The sequence below is a fragment of the Nothobranchius furzeri genome, chromosome 12 (genome assembly GCF_043380555.1).
Source record: "Nothobranchius furzeri strain GRZ-AD chromosome 12, NfurGRZ-RIMD1, whole genome shotgun sequence".
NCBI classification, from domain to species: Eukaryota; Metazoa; Chordata; class Actinopteri; order Cyprinodontiformes; family Nothobranchiidae; genus Nothobranchius; species Nothobranchius furzeri.
The window spans coordinates 34796444-34810949 of NC_091752.1; positions in this window are offsets into that span (position 1 = coordinate 34796444).

A 14506-nucleotide genomic window follows, 5' to 3' on the forward strand; every position below is an offset into this window, starting at 1 on the left:
TTTATTTAAAATTAAATCAAAGGAAATTGTAATGGTATTGAATGTTTATTAATTACTATTTAAAAAATGAAAGTGATGGGGAAAAAAGTCAATCATATTTTTTTAACCCTGTCTGTCGATATCCATGCCCTGATGTGGGGGCTGGGGGGGCGATGCGTGGACATGGTCGGGACATAGAAGGGGGTGCGCGGCTAAATACGTTTGGGAACCGCTGATTTAGACTATTGTTTTACAGCTGAAGCTACATTTATGAGCAATTTCAAACCAACATCCAAAACACATCAAATGCTGTGTTTTCAGCAGGGATGGACTTTGTTTTGTTTTCTGTTTTCTTATCTGACTGTTTTCCTGTCCTGCTGTCTTTCCCTCATCTTCCTGCATCTCTTCTCATTCCTCGAAAAAAAACTTGCTGCCTGGCTTCCTACTTTTTCACCTCATGAGTTATATTTGAAATAGCAGAGTGTGCATTGCGGGGTCGTGCCAGTGAGGTGAAGTTACTGGAACGCATCATCAGTCAGTGCTTTTTGACCTCTCTGCTCAAAAAAGTCCTGGTACGCTGAAAGTCCATATAACTGATGTAATACATGTTGAAATTGGATCTTTTTTCAGGCTCCCCTGGATGTGTAATTTGAGGGCCTCCGGGGAACCCATCGCTCTGTCAGGGGAGCCGGGCTCCCCATATCTCCCCCCGTAATTCGAACCCTGATTCTGCAGCCCTCTACTGGCTAGATACTGCACTTATCAGTTTTGTGGAGTGGGTAGGTGCTCTATAGGGGGAGCTCTTTAACTGCTTTACAGCTGTTAGCTGTTATGCTAGCAGTTCGCTTTTTCAGTTTGCTGATCATCAATAAAAAATGCAATAAGAAAAAAAAAGTTTGCTTTTTTTGTTGGCATCATGGCGGAGCCTGGAAGTAAATGTAAGAGAGTAATTTCTTTGGAGGTGAAGCAAAGAGCTAAAACCGGAGTAAACATCAGCGCGGCCTACACTAGTTTGAGGGAGCTAATGGAGGCTAGAAAATCACGGACTTATGGTGACCTGGATTTGTTATTGGATTTGTTGCTACTGCACTTGTTAATAATATATTTTGTCCAGAAGGGTGGATCGTTTTACTTCGTGGTTTATTTTAGTATCAGATGGCTAGTGTTAGTGTTAGCTAATAGTTAGCGCTAGCTACAGCAGGCAGCCGCAGTGTTGTTTATGACAGTTGTAGTTCCATTTTCAACCAGTAGGACAGAGGAACAGGAAACTGCTCTGTTGCTGAACAGGTGCTAAAAAAGTCGGCTTCTAACAAAATTATTTAAAAAAAACCTTTGTAACCCAAATAGTTTTTTCTTTCAGTTTAAGCAAATGGACATATCCAAAGAGCCAAAGGTTTCTGTAGTTTTTCAGTGACCAGCCAGCGTTATCTACTTGTTTATCAAAGCTAGATTAAAGTTCTATCATCTCCATCACTCCTTGGACTGGATGAGAAAAATGTCAGCCATTGTAGCTCTCCGTTGCTGGAACATATGTTTTTTTTCTTCTCTGGAGCATCAATAGTTGTTTGTCAGAACATCTCCAGCGACAAACATCTTCCGTAAACCAAAAGACTCCCTCTTTCCAATCTGCTCCACAGTGAGGAATGCTCTTATTTAGACCTTCTGACGTACCTGTAAACTACTTTTCTGCACATGTTTATGAGCAAAACTGCTTTCACCACGTTGATCACTACCTCTGGAGGAGAAATCCTCCGCCGTCCGTGGTGCTTGTACAAACAAGTGACATACTTTCTGGAGGCCTAGTGCATGTCAGTCACAGGGGTGGGTTAGCATGGTCCACCCTCTCATTTAAAGCCTGCCAGTCAACAAGCTACTCAACCAGCCCTCAACCCAGCCAGCCAGAGCTTTTTAAAGGCCCTCTGATTTGACAGAATCCCGTCGGGGTGGGGGGATTAGGATTAGCAGCTGTTTCCCCTCAAACAGTGGAGGATATGCTTTAGCTACACCACACTGATGGCAAATTAATAGATGAATAGAACATGCATGTGTCGTCTCAGATGTGCTAAAGCTCCCCATTTCTTAGTGAGGAAGGTGTCCTTTTGCTGAACTCTGTGGATGTGCCACACACACACACACACACACACACACACACACACACACACACACACACACACACACACACACACACACACACACAGAGCAATGGAGAGGGAGGCAAAGGCATATTGTGGCCGTGAGAAAGGTTCAAAACATCACTTTAATCTGAGAGCACAAAGCCAGCTGCAGATTATGTCTCTCTGCCTCTCAAGTGATTCTGCTGCAGATCCGGTTTAGATGACCCCTGCTAACACCCTCAGCTCTTAACCCCAGACAAACACCGATAGCAGCCATCAAACAAGAACACACAGCAAGCACACAGGTATTATCCACCATTCTCAGAATGAATGTCAACTGTCAGTATTCACACACATACACACACACACACACACACACACACACACACACACACACACACACACACACACACACACACACACACACACACAGGCTTATGTCAGTTTCTTTTGCATACTCCTCAGGTTATTCCAGGAGGCACCAAAGGCCCAAGCTGTTGCGTAGCTAACAGGTTTTTGAGGTACAGATGACACCCTTTACAGTCACACACGCTGCCCCAAAGTGAGGATGACACTGCTGTAAAGTCTAACTGGCAGACCAAAAACAAAAACCTCAAAGGAGCAGTTAGCCAACTCACACATATTGTTTTTTACAGCAAAGCATCGGTCATACACAGTACCTGTACAGTCACCTTCCATTGAGTTGGTGACCAGTCATTTCTAACACTTGTAAAACATTGAGCTCTACTCCTAAATAACCAAACTAATCTGGGTTCTTTTTTTTGTCTAAAAAGCTTTAAAACAACAGTGTTACAGTTAAAGTCTTTTTTTGAGAGAGAGACTGGACAGAGGCATAACGAGAGGACAAGGAGACAAAAGTGAGGTAAATTTGCCACAATACTCCTGAGGGTCAGAGAGGACATGTCCAACTCGAGGAAAATTATGAAAGCGTGACAGACAGGAGGAAGTAGCATTCTGTGTGAAAGTAGCCTCTTTTAAAACCTTTTTGAAGTATTACACTTTAATCGTCTTTTCAGATTTTATTAAGCTGTACTTTGTTGTTTGAATGGACCTCAACTCTAACCCTTCTCATTTAGATCAGCAGATTTGAGCAATGTTTAAATATTTTATGTATACTTTATAAAATCACAACAACCTCAACCCCCACACCCTTAAATGACGGTTCTGAGTGTGCATGTGTGAGAGTGAGTTCACACCCCGGGTGTTTCCTGTCAATGACTACAGAGCAATAACCTGTGCATGCACATGCACACTAATCCAATGCATTGCATGTGCGTATGTTTGTTTTTATAGGAAAGGTGCAATTTCTTCTTGAGAGTGAAACTCTGTGATGCAGTTCTCCGCAACCAGCTCTTGTGTTGTGGTATAAACTAAAACCATAAAGCAGAGAAGAAAAGTTGGTGCAATCTCGTGCATCCAGACCTCACCACTCTGCAAGCTTGTACTGATCATGAGAACTTCCGAGGATTTAGACGGAACCAGGAGGCTGCACTTTGAAGAAAAAGTGTTTTTGCTTGTGCAACGCTTACAGTGTTGTGATTCAATGGGACAAATGATACAAGTAATGACTGATGCAAAAGTGAAACACACTATTCCCTTAAGCAGCCTGTTTCACCTTTATGGGTGATTTCACCCATGACAGGGTCTTCCATCAGAAGCAAAGTGCAGAGGTTTCACGTCCCTCTGTGATTGATGAACTGACATAAGCCTGTGTGTGTGTGTGTGTGTGTGTGTGTGTGTGTGTGTGTGTGTGTGTGTGTGTGTGTGTGTGTGTGTGTGTGTGTGTGTGTGTGTGTGTGTGTGTGTGTGTGTGTGTGTGTGTGTGTGTGTGTGATAAAAAGAGAGAGAGAGGCCCTATCTTTACTTGAACCTTCACTACTACCAGTGGCGGATTTAGCAATTTGGGGGCCCAAGGCGAACACAGACATGGGGCCCCCTTACACTAAATTTTCCACAATCTTATCTTTAACTAGATATGCGAAACTCTGCCCTCATCTGACATGAGTTATTTTCACTTTTTAGTAGTCCTCCTCTTTTTTCCTGTCTTTTTCTCCCTGTGAGTGCTTCAATATTTGCTCTGCTTTCTTCTTCCTGTCAGTGCTCCTGTGCTTTTGCCTTTCTTTTTTTTTCCTTCTATTTTCCATTTTGGTCTATGTTTTCCTCCCTTTAAACATTTTCCATTGTCTTTCCTTTCTGCTTCCTTTTGATGTTTACATAGAAAAACGACGTCACTTTTGGAAGTGAAGATAAAATCTTTTTTAAAAGCAAACTGCTTCTTTCTCTTATTGGAGCCACTAGGACAACTCCATTTCATACTTAATGTTTTGACTACCACTTCGAGTTTGTTACGAACGCTCCCGTCTTTCTTCTTTTTCTGCTTTCTCTTCTTCTTCTTATTTGTGATCTTATGGCACTTGGCAAACAACAATTTGGTGCATTACTGCCACCAACTGGATTGGAGTGTAATGACTACCAATCACTTCCTGTTTGTGCATCGGCGTCTTAAAGGAGTAGTCCATTGTGGCATTAACAGAGGGGTGCCAGCAGTCAGGGCTAAGCCCCCCCAAATAAGAGGGTCCCAGGCGGGCTGCCGACATATGCCTAATGGTAAAACTGCCACTGACCACTACCACAAATAAGTGAGCGTGATTCATCACTTCCTTCCTATTAAGCAGAAATAGCACAAAAGCAGAGGGTGTAAACCAAACGTTACACTTCAGAACACTCAGCTCCCCGCCCCTTTGTATGCTTGCAAGTGTTACGATACGTACAACTTGTGTGTCTGCAAATACACACGTGCAAACCTCTGTTATACAAAATGTAAATGATTCCTGATTACCCACAAAGTCCTTTTGACTTCCTGTTTCCTAATGAAGTTCGTTTGAAAATGGCAAATAAAGCTTTCTGTGCTTTTGTCTGTCTTTGTGTGAACATGCAGAGTGTAATGCACGGGGGGGGGGGGGGGGGGGGGGGGGGGGGGGGATCTCCAAAAAAGCTTAGCTCTCGACCTCTGGTGCCATCTGCCAGTGACAGGGCAGAAATGCAAATCAGATTCAGACATAAAACACACCATGCTTGCTCCTTCCATTAGAGCAGCCTACAGAAATAAACTAGGTCAGACAGACCAGCAACCAGCTGTGTGTGTGTGTAATAAGGCACACGCGCCTCTCTTTGTGTGAAGGGGGGGATGGGGTTTGAGATAGAATTGAGGGTTCTTAATATTTGGGACACTCTGTAGTAATCCAAGACAAAGAGCAGGTGGTCCAGTCAGCAGACCTTTCAGGATGTCGGGGCGAGGAGACTTCTGGGCTACGTGACGAGCCGAAGGAGCCCGATGACAAATACAGCCTCTTATCTGAGGCTGGAATTAGACCACAGCCAGGGTGCAACTGATAGGGAGCGAATTAAACTCTCACAAACGAAGCTCCCGGGAGGGTGATGCAACATAGAGGCAACGCTGGCGTAATGCAGACAGATGCACCCTCCTCTCTCCTATTGCTGCGATGCCTCTGAATTATGAATGAGGCCCCCTGTGCATCCCTTCAATGCAAAAGGCTTCTTAGCTTCATGCCCACCATCTACTGTTTGTTTTCCGTTAATGCCTCGCGCTTAAATGCAGCCTTCGACTGTCACTGCTGACAGGGAGAGAAGTCTTAATCGAAAAGGTTCACAAAGAACTGAAGGGAAATTTCTTTGTCTGACTGTCTGAATGCATGCATAAATCTGATTGGTCAAAGCTTCAGAAGCATGCCGAGCTTTTTTGTTTTGTGTTTGGTAAAGAAATATGTTGGACCCACTTTACAGCTTCACTTACATCTGAGGCATCCGAAATGCTGCAAACGATTCACTGAAGAACTGTGCATATTCTCATGTTCATGCACCGAGTCCTAAATTTGCCAATGTGAGAATATGAAACTGGATTAAAAGCAAGCCTGTGAAGTTTCTTTTTCTCATTCGGCGTGATAAACATGGAGCAATATGAGCTGAATAATAAATGGCTGCACGCCTTTCAGTATCATTTCAAAAACAGGCCTTCTATTTATAGCTCGCCCAAACCTTCTCTTCTCCAGCTAACTTTCTCTGTTTTCTTTTTCCTCCAACTGATTTCAGGCACAGATTGTAAATGCGGTCACAAGGGAGGGCCAACGATTCTCATTTCCTGCAGTTTGGTCCTCTTAAACAAAATGACTCCCCACTCCCTGAATTCTCTGAAGTTCCTCTGAGATATCTGCAGCTGCATTTGTGTGTTTGTTTCTCTGTTGTCATTTTTTTCTGTTCACAGAACGTGTGCATTCACTCCAGTTTGTAATGTTGAGCCGGGCATGTGGCTGAAGGCATGTGCATGAAGTTAGACGGAAAAGTGACTTGAGATGAAAAGGTTAATATTTTCCAGGCTTGTAGGTGGGAGGTGATTGCTTTGTTCATGTGATGTGGGCAGGCTCTGTGTGTGTGTGTGTGTGTGTGTGTGTGTGTGTGTGTGTGTGTGTGTGTGTGTGTGTGTGTGTGTGTGTGTGTGTGGTTTTCATTGCACATTTATGGGCATTTTCTGTGTGGGTGAATACCAAGGGTTCATGTAAAGTTTTGCAATGTTAGAAAGTTGATCACTTCACTCAAGCTTGCATGCCTGGTGGCTGGTGTGACTGTTGGAACAAGGGCTATTTTAAAAAAAAAACACTTGCAAGCAAAAAATCATGACAAGATAAGGAAAAACATTTGCCTTTTGTGTTGCAGATACAGAAACTCTCCTTTGATTGCAATAAATAATTTAACATAGTTTGTTCCAGGATTTGTTTGCACAGACAGGTGATTAATCTAATGCAATATAATCTAATATAATGGTTGACACAGAATCAAAGAGATCTTGGTGACAGATCCTATAGTCCATGATGTTTTTAGAGCTGCAAATCCCCCAAAACAGGGGCGTCTCAAGCCTTTAAGGAACTCCTGGACTTAGCCCATTTAGGCACTATAATTTGTATAGTTTACTTTTATATTGCCAGAAACTTTTTTTTTTGCCAGGAAAAGAAATTTATCATGTTAAAGTTAATTTCATGGCATAGTTACATCCACTGCACAGAGGATTATGTTCATGTGGGTCATCAGCACAAAATATACAAAAAAATAAGTTTGAGGAATTTTGGCCTCTGAAGGCTTCCATACCTGTAACCTGGTTATGTGGGTGAGGGGTTTGCCTCATCTCTTCACATAAAGAGAAAAAAGACAGCAGTGAAGCAGTGAATTTAAATGCTAAGGGAGGGAGCATGTAAATCACTACAGTAATGATAAATGACCCGCGCTTGTGTAGCGCCTTTCAGAATCAGAGGAATCCAAAGCGCTTTACACTACAGTGTATCATTCATACATTTAGACACACATTCACACCCTGGTGATGAAGAGCTACGATGTAGCCACGGCTGCCTTGGGGCACGCTGACAGAGGCGAGGCTGCCGAGCACCGGCGCCCCGGCCCCTCCGGCCACCACCAGCAGACAAGGTGGATTAAGTCTTGCCAAAGGACACAACAGCAGAATTCTCTGTCCGGAACCTGGATCAAACCTGAAACCTTCCGATTACTGGACAACCCGCTCAACCTGTTGAGCTACTGTAGCCCAGCTTGCTGTGAGTGAGAGAGTGGCGAGCAAGCCTGTGGATATTGGGCTAATGAGTGAAAACAAAACACACAAAACATTCGTGGCTGAAGCCCCGTCAACATCGGCCAGGGCGACTTGACTGCATGAAGCCGTTTTCCTGATAAAAGAGATCATTGCAGTTAAAGGTGAATAAAGTAAGAATGACATCCTGTGGTCAAAAGTGGGTACTGCAGTCCACGTATCAAAACAAATGAGTCTGCTCTGACTCTGAGCAACTGGTACGGGTCAGCGCCAGAAGATTCTAGATGTTGAGTGAAATTGAGTCATACACAGTAAGATGATGAGTAGATAAACGCATTTCACTATTGAGTTGTTGAGAATTGAACAAGTAGCTTGAGATATTTTTAAAGCTGACAATTTTTCCAATTCACTGTTAGCATTGTTAGCTCAACGTTAGCCTCTAGCCTTCTTCACCCAATATTAGAGAAATAAAATGGCGCTTACACACTAGTATTGGCTCTACTCGGCCTGGTCTGGGTTTGGAGTGTTCTCATTTGAGTAGCCTTGGATTTTTCCGCACACAACTGCACATCTTTTCAGCCCTCTTCCAAGGGCGGTCTGCCTGAACCCGAACTGGACCAACACACCCACTGCTGACTGATTGGCTGGCTCAAAAGCACGCCTACCATTGGGGGAGCCTCCAATTGGCGGATAGAATCGGCCCGCGTGGGGTTTCGCGCGTGCGCCATTCATTATTGTTCTGAATGCTGTGGAGTTAATGAGCCTTTGACTTCTTAGAGTAACAAGAAATTACTTCTGGGCAGCTCCTTTAACTTGCTAACATTCTTTCCACAACGCTGCTGCTTTTTCCAGCTGCTGTTGGATTACAAATGCAGCAGATTGCTGACGCAGACTTGGCAACCCCACAAGCTGTTTTTATTAACACTGTGTGTGACTCGCTATGTGTTTGAAAGCAGATTTTTCACCAAGAGTGTTGTTTTGTTTTAAAATGCTGTGTGTGTGATGAAGGAATGGTTGGCTGCAGCAACCCAGAACCCACCAGCGCCAGAGTCCGGGGCTATGCACGCCCCAGCAGCCACCAGTGGATAGGAACCAATAGGCCAGCTCAAAAGGCAGACCAGAACCCAGGGAAGAAGGGGGGGGGGGGGGGGGGGGGGGGGGGCAAAGGGAAACCATTAAGGACTGCCAAGCCCCCAGTACACTGTCACCCCCACCGATGGTGAGCGATGCAGTGAGTGCCAACCATGCCCCCTACCCATAGGGATGGTGAGGATGGTAGTTGGAGAAGACACCCTTGGCCGCAAAAATTGGGAGGCCAAGCAGCAGAGGGCCCATTCGGTGAACAGCCTCCAAGGCAGCAGGCAACCCAAGATGCCCGAGATCCCAAGCCAACAGCCAGCCACCCACCATGCTACAGCACAGGCCAGGGCCTCAGATCATACCCCAACCCGTGGGCACGCATCTCCAAGCATCCATCCCCACAACGGCCCCAAAGCCCCACAGGTAGGCCCTAGATCCCCACAAGTTGAAATATGATTGGTTCTGGAACCAGTTAGTATGGAGTAGGGACAGAGACTACTTCAGCCTTTTTTAAATAATAAAAACTGACAAGCCACCAACTGAGAAAGAAATCTGTTTTAAAATACTCTCCCTTCCAACACGGTTGAGACATTAGACTGTAAAATCCTCACTTTTTGTACCTCTATGGAACAACATTAATGTCCAAACAGAAAAAAATCAAAACCTTCATCAAAGCATCAAACTACCTCAGTAAACTTGTCTTCTAATGGTTCAACCCTGCTGCTGCACAAGCATCCTGTCATCCAGGGTAAGAACAAAAAATATCCTAAAAGCCTAGAAATTCATTGAAAGTAGAAGCGCTGAAGTTCATCCAAGGGGAAGAAGGGTTGCATAAAAAAAAGAAAATCGTGTTTAAGTTTATAAAAGAACCCAAGATAAACATTTTCTGACGATGACAATCATAATTGCTAAATTGCTTCAGATAAATTGGAGCAAATGCTCTCAGGCACGTTCACAAAGCAGCAGCTTGGATAAATTTTAGGTTCGAACACAATAGCTTTGTTTTTCTAAGATGATCTGAATCCCGGTTTCAAACCATCTTCCATTATTCTTTTAAGGTTTCTGTCAATCCAAGATCCAACTGTTCTTTTAGCTAGCTGAAGGATATTCAGTTTATCAGTGATAGAAACAGTAATTCATGGATGACCTCTGGTGCAGGAGTGCCTTACTCCACACCTCGGGGTTTGAGAGACACAGACGTAGTAGCTACCTCAGCTATGAGGAAGTTTGTTGTCGAGAGAACTGAAGTGTTCTTTCAGTTTATGTTTTATTAAAAAGATGAGCTAACGCAACAGCTATACTCGAGGGCTGACGAGGACAGGTAGGATGTGCTGCGTGCATCAGCTGGAGAGAAGGCCTGCTTCTGTTCTGCTTCGACTGAGCTCTAACTGGATGTTCCAATACCAGCAGTCCCAATAAATCCGTCTCTACGGGGGGTTTAAAGCAGCACGATTTCTGTCTTTCCTCCAGAAACAAGACGTCCAATCTACACTCTTCACCATTGTCTTCCCACCAGACAGCCCAGTGAATGAGTGCTTGCGGCCAAATCCCTCTTAAATGTGCAGACGCAGACTCGGCTGCCCACAGATACTCCCGGCTTTAATTAGGCGGACCACTGGATGTGTTGCTGGGGGGAAATCTCTCTGCAAAGCCTTATCATCAAGTGGCAGCTTCCCAGATTATGTCTTTTCATCTGGTATATGTGCAAGTGAGTAAGCAGAGAGAGAGATACTGTAATTGTGTTTGCCAATATTGTGCAAATCACATCCCATAGTTCTAGTGTACATTATACCACACAAAGATACGCAGGCATGTGTGTGTGTGTGTGTGTGTGTGTGTGTGTGTGTGTGTGTGTGTGTGTGTGTGTGTGTGTGTGTGTGTGTGCAGAAGCACATTGCTCAACCTCGCTGCTTGTGTGCTAATGGAGTGAACAGTGTGCTTCAGATGTTCTGAACTTGTAGAGCTTTCCCATGAGACCTGCGTCATAGGCAGCAAGGTTATTTCCTGTAGCTGAAGAGCAGCATGACTCTCTTCCTGTGCTCCGTGAGAAGAAGCATCAGGTTTGTCCTCCCGGTCCCTGCTTCTTCTGTGGTTACGAGGCTCATCAGACGTTGGCGACAGAAAGCATACGCAACACGAAGCTCCACGGTTTGGGTCAAGCCTGGGAGCGTAAAGCAGCAAGCGCCCTTTCATAACGTGTGTGAAATTCTAAATTGACTAACGCCTGACAGGAAAGATTGCAGCTAAAGTGAAGTGTGACATTCGTGTGCCTGCGGGAGGATTTTGGAAAGAAAAGGAGAAGTTATGTTTGTTATTCTTAAAAGAGTGGTGTGACCTAATTTCTAAAAAGTAAAATAATAGTGTGTTTAATAAAATTGGTAAAACCTGTGTTGACCGGCTGCTTTCCCTAAGTCTCATTGTTCAGCTTTGTCCTGCAGAGCAACATGTCTCATTTCAACACGTTCTTCAAACAACAAAAGCATTGTCTTCTTCTTTGTAGAAAAAAATACCTGCCTCCCTTCATTTTTGGTGCAGCTGTTAATTTGCTTTACTTTGTATTTAACCTGGGAGCTGCTAGAACACACTGACCGTGGATTTTAATGCACCACCTTACTGCTGCCGTGTGTGTGTGTGTGTGTGTGTGTGTGTGTGTGTGTGTGTGCGTGTGCACGTGGATTCAAATGGTTGATTTTGTGCAAATGCATTTGTTAATTATCACTGGTTTTTACAATCAGAGCTGGGGCAACAACAGCAGAGAAATAACAGAACAGTGACACTATTACTCTTCAGATTTATTCCTTTTGGATTAGAACTTTTTATGTGAATGATCCTTGCTCAAATATTGTATAAAAACAAATTATGATAGTAGTACAGTGTAACGTCCAGAAATGGTCAATTTTCACCGACATATTGATCTACACAATGTCCGGTCATCTACAGACCTAATTCCACTGGAGCTTCTATTCTGTCTTCTAAAGTCCAGAAGATTCTGCAGTCCTTGTTGACATTTCAGGGGGAGCAAGATGTCACCCTATGTTCCCAAACAAAGCCTTCTTTTGATAAGACTGCAGGACTGCACACTCTCATGAAAGAACTTTTACGACTCAGAAGTTAAATAATCATTAAAGAAACATATGGTTGAATGAACAAATGTTATATGAATATTAATGTTTGAATAATCTGTGCCTAATTTAATGAAGTTGAAATTAATTTTAATATTACAATGAAACATTTTGATGTTATGATCAGTAATGTCTGGTTTAACAATTGAATCATTATCTATACTCATACACAATGTTCATAAGATATAAATTAAAGTTAACGTCACTGCACATAAAGATTCTTCATCCACAGAATTAGAACATCTTTTGTATCTGGAAAAGACGTGTGTTCTGAGGTGTGTTTGTTACAGTTTATTTCGATTGCTAAAACTCAAAAAGCAAAAATGAGGCACAATTTTCACAACCTCTACTTCTGTTCCCAGTCGCTTGACTCAGTTTATCACTACTTAAGATTGCCTTATCATATTAGAACTCTGATTTTCCTCCTTTACACTCTGATGTCAATTTCACATCACCATGCTGTCAAAACACAACACACAATTTTCAGGTTTACACACACTTGTCAAACAAACTTTCAAAGCTTCAATCAACAACACACAAATATTCAAATCTCTAAACTTTCGGGTCTGGCGAGCAATTTGCAATCAGGGACTGCAGCATAAAAGTAAGTTTCCACAAGGCTACCCAGTGGTTTCAGGACCACCCACCGTTTTCCATTTAATACCTTCCACCTTATTCCCCCTTCCTCAATCCCACTGAGGAGTTTTTCTCAGCCTGGAGGTGGAAGGTGTACGAAAGGAATCCACAGAGCAAGGTCCCACTGCTTCAAGCCATGGAGGAGGCTTGTAGCGATGTGGCCTTTGAGGCCTGTCAGGGCTTCATGAGGCACTCGAGGCGGTACTTCCAGAGCTGTTTGGACCAGGAGGACATCGTCTGTGATGCTGATGAGACCCTCTGGCCAGGCAGAGACCGGAGGCATGATGGCCCATGATTATGCTTGGGGGGGGGGGGGGGGGGGGGGTAACCGTAAAAATAAAATGTTTTGTCTCAAAATTTGTGTGATGTCTAATGTTTGTCTCAGAGAAAAGTGGGCACTGTCATGTAATTCATTGTGTTCCCTTTCGACAATTGTGTGTTCAGTTTTGCTCTTCAGTGTTCTTTCCATGCTTGGTAGTGTTCACGCAAAGGCTACTTGTGTTTAAGCAATGAATGGTATGTGTGTGTCATGTGAAAATGTGGCTGTGTTTACCAAATGAAAACACATATTCCATTTTGGGAACATGTTACGATATGTGATGGCAGGGTTTTGTTGCAAAGAGAAGCCACGGTTTAGGAATTTGTGTGTGCAGTTTTGAAAGAAACGTACAGTTTTGAAAAACGCATTTTAGCAATTGAAAAAAACTGTAATACCTCTTAACCTCTTTTGTCCTGATTGGCCATGTGATCATAATATGGGAATATTAAAACAGAACCACTTGTGGAGTGATCTAGTTAGTTTTTGAGCAGAACTCCGGACTGGCCACCGGGGGAAAACTCTCTAACCACCGCATCTCTTAACAAGCTGTCAAAACCTACACGCTACAGCTGACACAGCAAAACGGTTCCTTCAGCTATTTAGAAACAGCTGTTCTAGACGCAAACGATTTCATCTATCTGTTGTGATCCGGGAGACGACTCTGGACCGACCTGGCCACACTGCGATCTTTTCTACGAACTTCGGTACCTTGGGGTCACCCGATCCAACCCCCCCCCCCCCCCCCCCCCCCCCCCCCGACATCTCGGATACAAAAGGGAGTCTCCTCAGGGGTACGTAGAACACAGCAAGATTGCGTCTGATGCCGATTTGGTAAGAACCATCTTCATAATTTAATGCAAACCAAATTCTTTTCACAACCAGAACTCAGTTCTTCTAGATACAAGGTTCTGATAAACACACACCATTCAATCACCATACATCACATCCCATCCACTTATATTCATTCATCACATAAAGAGTCCTAGTTGTCATGCTTTAAATTGTTTAAAAAATAAATTTCTTACCTTTTATAAACCTGACTGTCTGAATTGATACGAAGTGTGTTCGATCACTGAAAAAACAAAGAATCCTAGAATCTTCTGATTAAACATTCAAAGACCAATCAGAGTGATACACTATATTTATATAGAATATCACAGCTCATTGGTCTTAAGTTAAGGTAATATGTTAAGCTTAAAAGCAACAATATTTACCCCCACAACAACAGACCTTTATCCAGATTAGAGTAGATTCTAGTCCTGCCACGATTAAGATTAAGAGGGGAAATTTGTGCGTTACCACATCTCAGGACAGATAGCAAAGGAGTACTATTGTGACCAAGATTAGTCGATTCGTCACGATGATGACGACAAACAAAATAGTCAGCAGTAAATTTAATAGTCGACGTTTATTCTGTGAAGCATTTTTTTTATCTCGCTTGCTGCAGCACCTTCTGCTGCTTTCTGCTCGAAGCGCTTGCGCAGTAGCGGCCATCCGAGTCAGCCGTCGCGCCGACGGAAAAACAAGACATCGTGGTGAGCCGGCAACATAGCTCAAATGTTTGGGAGCCTTTTACAAAGTTAGAAGAAAAGCACGTAAAGTGCAAACTCTGCAAAGTAGAACT